Source organism: Oryctolagus cuniculus, chromosome 7 (genome assembly GCF_051225735.1).
Source record: "Oryctolagus cuniculus isolate XC-2025 breed Fujian yellow rabbit chromosome 7, ASM5122573v1, whole genome shotgun sequence".
NCBI lineage: Eukaryota > Metazoa > Chordata > Mammalia > Lagomorpha > Leporidae > Oryctolagus > Oryctolagus cuniculus.
In genome coordinates, this window is record NC_142873.1 from 75,016,437 (window position 1) to 75,024,139 (window position 7,703).

The following is a 7,703-nucleotide window of genomic DNA, read 5'->3' on the forward strand; positions in this document are numbered from 1 at the left end:
TAATGGAGTCCAACAACACATCAGAAAGAACATTCACCCAGAGCTAGTGGGTTTTATCCCTGGTATAGAGGGATGGTTCAATATTTGCAAAGCAATCAATGTGATACATCACATTAAAGAACTGAAGAAAGAAAAACAGATGAGAATGATCCAACATGGGAAGTGAGATACACAGCAGACCCATAGAATGGCAGATGTCCTAAACAGCACTCTGGCCTCAGAATCAGCCCTTAAGGCATGCGGATCCGGCTGAAAAGCCCATGAGAGTATTTCAGGCATGGAAAGCCAGACACTCTGGCCAAAACAAAACAAAACAAAGCAAAACAAAAAAAACAAACAAACAAACAAAAAAAACTGAATGAAAGATCTCCACGAGTGAGATCCCAGTGGAAAGAATGGGTCATCAAATAAGGAGGTACCTTTCTCTGAAGGGAGGAGAGAACTTCCACTTTGACCATGGCCTTGTCTAAATAAGCTCGGAGTCAGTGAACTCAAAAGGCATCTATAGCCTTGGCAGCTCATGACAAGAGCCTAGGGTGATTACTGATGCCATAAACAAGAGTGTCAATTTGTTAAGTCAACAACAGGAGTCACTGTGCACTTACTCCTCATGTAGGATCTCTGTCCTTAATGTGCTGTACATTGAGATTTAATACTATAACTAGTACTCAAACAGTATTTTTCACTTTATGTTTCTGTGTGGGAGCAAACTGTTGAAATCTTTACTTAATGTATGCTAAACTGATCTTCTGTATATAAAGAGAATCGAAAATGAATCTTGATGTGAATGGAAGGGGAGAGGGAGTGGGAAAGGGGAGGGTTGTGGGTGGGAGGGACGTTATGGGGGGGAAGCCATTGTAATCCATAAGCTGTACTTTGGAAATTTATATTCATTAAATAAAAGTTAAAAATAAAAAAATAAAAAAAAACAGATGAGTAACAATAGATACAGAGAAAACATTTGATAAAATACAACACCCTTTCATGATAAAAATTTTAAGCAATTTTGGTATAGAGGTAACAAACTTAAACACAATCAAGGTGATTTATGAAAACCCACAGCCAGAATCTTATTGAATACAGAAAAGTTGGAAACATTCCCACTAAGATCCAAACCAGACAAGGATGCCCACCATCATCATTGCTCTTCATATATTCCTGGAAGTTTTAGCAAGAGACATTAGGCAAGAAAAAAAAGTGATACAAATTGGAAAAGAGGAAGTCAAACTATCCCTTTGTATCCAGAACCTATAAAGTATCCAGAACCTATAAAGAGCTCAAGAAACTTAAGCCCAGTAAAATAACAATCCAGGTAAGAAATGTGCAAAGGAATTCAACAGGCATTTTTCAGGAGAGGAAATTCAAACGGCCAACAGACATTTGAAAAAATGTTCAAAATCACTAGCCCTTGGGGAATGCAAATCAAAACCACAGTGAGGTTTCACCTCACTCCAGTTAGAATGGCACTCATACAGAAATCAACAAACAACAAATGCAAGTGAAGATGTAGGGAAAAGGGTACCCCAATCCACTGTTGGTGAGTATGTAAACTGGTACTGCCATTGTGGGAGACAGAATGGGATACCTCAGAAATCTGAAAATGATCTACCATATGACCCAGCCATCCCACTCCTGGGAATTTACCCAAGCAAATAAAATTAGCATATTTAAGGGTTACCTGACCCCCCCATGTTTATTATAGTTGAGTTCACAATAGCTGCTATGAATCAACCCAGATATAAATCAACTGATTATTGGATTAAAAAAATGGTGGTATATATACATTATGGAGTAGTACTCAGGTGTAAAAAAAATTGAGATCATTTCTTTAGCAACAAAGTGGATATAACTGGAAACCATTATACTTAGTGAAATATGTAAGTCCCAAAAAGACAGATACCATATGTTTTCCCTGATATAACAGAGTACCTAGAATGTAATGTATAGGAGTGAAACTGATATTTTGATATTCAATGATTGTTTATAGCCCTTGTCTCTACTCTTGATGAACAGTGTTTTTTTCTTTATACTATTTGTTGAACTCTTTACTTAGTGAAAGGTTAATTTTATGAATACAAACTAAAATGAAAATAGATCTTTTTAAAAATTAAGAGTGGGAATTGGAGAAGGAGGAAGAAGAAAGGTCTATGTGTTTATGGGAGTGAGAGTAGGTAAGAAGTATCATTATGTTCCTAAATCTGTATACATGAAATACATGAAATTTTATATCTTAAATAAAATAAAAAACTGTTACTAATAAAAATTAATTAAAATAAAATCCTATAGCACTTAAAAAATAGAATAAAAGATAGCATTTATTGATCCAGAGGATATAACACTAATTGAAATAAGACAGACATAGAAATAAAATACTATATAATATCACTTACATGTTGAATATAGAAAAAATCAAATCTATAAAATTAGAGAGTAGAATGAATATTACCAGGGTTGGTTGTGGGAGAGAGAGCAAAGAAAATGGGAGTTGTTAATCAAAGGGTTCAAAGTTTCAACCAAACAGGGGGATGAATTTTTTAGATTTGTTGCATAGCCAAATGACTATAGCCAATTATAATATATTTTATATTTCAAAATAACTAAGAAGATAAAATTCAAATATTTCACTAGATAAAAATATTAAGTAATTCAGGTAATGAGCATATTAACTAGGTTTATTAAATCATTCCACATTGTATACATATATTGAAAAATCATATTGTACTCCATAAATGCAATACAAGTGTTATTTTTCAATAAAAATAATATTAATTAAAAGGAGGGGAAGGCAACATCAAGAGATATATGTGGCCCATAATGCTCAAGATATTTATTGCCTGGTCTTTTTACTAATGAATTTACTAATCCATAAACCCTAATACTATGCAAGTGGAGTGTATATTTGAATGGGTTTTCCTTTCAATGAAAGAATCACAATGTTAAATACGTTAGTTAAAAATTAATCGTTCAGTGGAGGACTGTTATTTTGTTGATGATAAAACAATGGACTGCACAATGTTCAGTCACTAGTGTTCACCATAATTTGTTGCATAGTGTAGTGAAAGCAATGGGAGTGAGACCTACATGTAAGTGAATTGTTTATGTTTAATACTATAAGACAATGTTTATATAGCTTCACTCAATAGCCTTATTATACTCTACCATGGCTTTTAATTTGATGAATGCTCAGTACTATGAGTAAAGCCTTTGGATGAAACTGATAAATTCAGTTACCATTTTGCATTTTGCAACACATATAATAATTTAATGTTTAAATTATTATTTGGTTATAATTCCTTTATCAATAGATAAATGATTACTTAATACTTTTATTATAAACATCATTCATTAAACAAACATTAATTTTCCATTTCAGAAAAATATTAACCTTGAGAGAGGTTAAAAAGAAATGTTGGTGTTTTTCTGGTGATAATCAGCATGCACTAGCTTTCCCTGTGTTGGTGCAATTGTCTGATGCCAACTCTATTTATTCAGATTGATTTCAAGAGATTATGTAACACAAATCTCAGTCTCATGGGCAGGCTTCATTCACAGACTTCTCATTTGTGATAAATTGTAAATACTCATGATTACATTTCCCTTCACAATTCCAGCATTTCTCTTTTAGACTAAAAAGTAAAGGGAAGCTGGCCCTGGAGTGGAATTTAAATGCATTTTTGTTTTGGTTTGTTTTTTTTTGTCATGACCAAAGCACACCTTAATTGATACTTGAGTCAGTTTCAGGAATTTGAGTCTAAAGGAGTACTTTGTTCAGGGTAACTGCACGATAGCAGAGAGAGGGAGGATTACAGATTTGCAGGGTTCTGCTTTCCAGAGAAAGTCTTTGAACATTTTCTTCTCTTCATCAAGAGCATCCAGGAAGACAAGTAGGAAATATGACCCAGAATATATTGGCAAATGTTATGAAAAATAATGCTTAATATCAAAGTTAAAAAAGCTAATTTTGACTTAAAGGAAAAGTATAAAAAGTCTTTCATTGCTTTTTGTAGTATGTGAGAAGATATTTAAATTGTATGATCTGTTGGTTGGTGGAAACCTGGATGACACTTGCTTCATGACAGTTCAGCATACCTGGTGGATATGGGCCATTTGTTTTCTTTAACTTTTATTTAATAAATATGAATTTCCAAAGTACAGCTTATGGATTACAGTGGCTTTTACCCCCAAAAACTTACCTCCCACCTGCAACCCTCCCACCTCCTGCTCCCTCTCCCATTCCATTCACATCAAGATTCATTTTCAATTATCTTTATATACAGAAGATCAATTTAGTATATACTAAGTAAAGATTTCAACAGTTTGCACCCACAGGGAAACACAAAGTGTAAAGTACTGTTTGAGTATAGCATTACTTCACATTGGACAACACATTAAGGACAGAGATCCTACATGAGGAGTAAGTGCACAGTGACTCCTGTTGTTGACTTAACAAATTGCCACTCTTGTTTATGGCGTCAGTAATCATCTGAGTTGCCAAGGCTATAGATGCCTTTTGAGTCCACTGACTCCGAGCTTATTTAGACAAGGCCATAGTCAATGTGGAAGTTCTCTCCTCCCTCCCTCTAGAGAAAGGTACTTCCTTCTTTGATGGCCTGTTCTTTCCACTGGGATCTCACATAGATCTTTCATTTAGGGTTTTGTTGTTGTTGTTTTTTTTTTTTTGTTTTGTTTTTTTTTTTTTTTTTTTTTTTTTTTTTTTTTGCCAGAGTGTCATGGTTTTCCATGCCTGAAATACTCTCATGGGCTCTTCAGCCAGATCCCAATGCCTTAAGGGATGATTCTGAGGCCAGAGTGCTATATAGGACATCTGCCATTTTATGAGTCTGCTGTGTATCCCGTTTCCCATGTTGGATTGTTCTCTCCTTTTTAATTCTATCAGTTAGTATTAGCAGACACTAGTCTTGTTTATGTGATCTCTTTGACTCTTAGACTTATCATTATGATCAATTGTGAACTGAAATAGTCACTTGGACTAGTGAGATGGCAATGGTACATGTTACCTTGATGGGATTGAATTGGAATCCCCTGGCGCATTTCTAACTCTGCCATTTAGGGATATTGATCATTTGTAAGTAGCTTTGAAAATAAAACTGAAGGCCAATACAGCTTCCTGGAAAACAGAAGCAAAACCAGTTTTACAAACAAAAATTTAAAACTTAGTCTTTTGAGTTTTGAGAAGATATGACAATTGGAATTTAAATAAACAAGTGCTTGTGATTTTAATATATAGATTTTAGGAACATAGTGATGCTTCCCACTGTATCCTCCAACCCACAAATGCTCAAACCCTTTGTCCTCTTTCCTGTTTATTCCTTCTCTTAATTTTTACAAAGATATACTCCCAGTTTACTTTATACTCATAGGATTTATCTACGATAAGTGAAGAGTTCCACAAATAGTATGAAGAAAAAACACTGTTCCTCAAAGTAGAGAATATGGTTGTGAAACAATCATTGAATCTCAACATGTCAACTTCACTCCTATGCATTACATTTTTGTTATTATATCAGTTACCACAGTCAGAGAAAACATAAGGTATTTGTCTTTTGAAGCCTTGCTTATTTCAGTAAGTATAGTGGCTTCCAACTGCATTCATTTTGTTGCAAAAGACAAGATTTCATTCTTTTTTGTATGGCTGTGTATTATTCCAAACTATATATGCATATATATGAAATATATATAATATATATCATAATTTCTCTTGTCATTTTATTTTTTCTATTTTTCCTTTTTTTAAATTTTATTTGAGATATACCAATGCCATGTATTTAACTTATGCAGATTTAAGCACTTAGTGATATTTCCCACCCTACCTTTACTCCCATCCACGCTACTACCCTTCTTCTTCCTCCTATTTTAAGTTTACTTTATACTCAGAAGATTAACCTTACACTAAGTAAAGAATTCAACAAATAGTATGAAGGAAAAAACACTGTTCCTCAATAGTAGAGACAATGGCTATTAAAAATCATCAAATATAAAACTGTCAATTTCACTTCAATATGTTAAATTTTAGGTACTCTAATAGTTACCACAGATCAGTATAAACATATGGCATCTGTCTTTTTGGTGCTTGCTGATTTCACTAAGTATAAGGATTTCCAGTTGCATCCATTTTGTTGCAAAAGACAGGATTTCATTATTTTTAAATCATTGAGTGCACCAGAGTGCATATGTACCAAATTTATTTATACAGTCATCAGTTGATGGACAACTAGGTTGATTGCATATCATAGCTATTGTGAGTTAAGCTGTAATGAACATAGGGGTACATATAACTCTCTCATCTCTTGATTTCACTATGTTTGGATAAATTCCAAGAGTGGGATTGTTGGGTCATATGGTAGATATATTTTCAACTTTCTGAGGTAAGTCCATACTGTCTTTCACATTAGCTATATTAGTTTATAGTCACACCAACAGTAGATTAGGCTACCTTTTCCCACCCTGCTCACCAGCATTTGTTGTTTGTTGATTTCTATATGACAGCCGTTCTAACTGGGGTGATATGCATTTCCTTGGTGGCTATTGATCCTGAGCATATTTTCATGTGTCTGTGGGCTATTTGAATTTCCTCTTTAGAAAAATGCCTGTTCAAGTTTTTTGCCCATTTAATTGGATTGTTGGTTTTGTTGTTGTTGAGTTTTTTGAGGTCTTTATGGATTCTGGGTATCAATCCTTTATCGGATGCATAGTTTACAATTATTTTCTCCCATTCTGTCAGTTGTTTGTTCATTTTGCTGAGTGTTTTATTTACAGTGCAGAAGCTTCTCAGCTTGATGTAAATCCATTTTTCTAGTTGTGTTTTGGTTGCCTGGGCTCTTTTCCGAGAAATCTTTGCCTATGCTAATGTATTGCAGAGTTTCCCTAATAATTTTCCTTAGCAATTTTATGGTATCAGGTGGTAGATTTATATTCATGGTTTATTTTGAGCAGATTTTTGTATAATGTGTAAGGTAGGAGTCTGGTTTCAAACTTCTGCAGGCAGAGATCCAATTTTTCCAGCACAATTTGTTGAAGAAACTGTCCTTTCTGCAGGGATTGATTTTTGCTCCTTTGGCAAAGATTAGTTTTTTGTAGATGGGTGGAATGGTTTCTGGAGTTTCTATTCTGTTCCATTGGTATACCCACCTGTTTTTGTACTAGTACCAGCTGTTTGATTATAACATCCCTTTAGTATGTCTTGAAATCAGGTATTGTGTTGCCTCTAGCTTTGTTTTAGCTATTTGGGGTCTCATTTGTTTGCATATGAATTATAGCACTGTTTTTTCTAGATATGAAGAGACTATAATTGGTATTTTGATTGAGATCATGTTGAATCTGTAATGGTATTGACACTGATAATATTAATTCTTCCAATCCACAAGCATGGAAGATTTTTCCATTTTTTTGTGTGTCTTCTATTTCTTTCTTTCTTTCTTTCTTTCTTTCTTTCTTTCTTTCTTTCTTTCTTTCTTTCTTCCTTCCTTCCTTCCTTCCTTCCTTCCTTCCTTCCTTCCTTCCTTCCTTCCTTTCTTTTTGTAATTTTCAGCATAGAGATCTTTGACCTCCATGGTTAAATTTATTCCAAGATGTTTAATTTGTTTATGGCTATTGTGAATAAAGTAGATCTTAGAAGTTCTTCTCAGCTATGACATTGTCTATGTATACAAAGGCTATTGATTTTTGTGTATTAATTTTATACC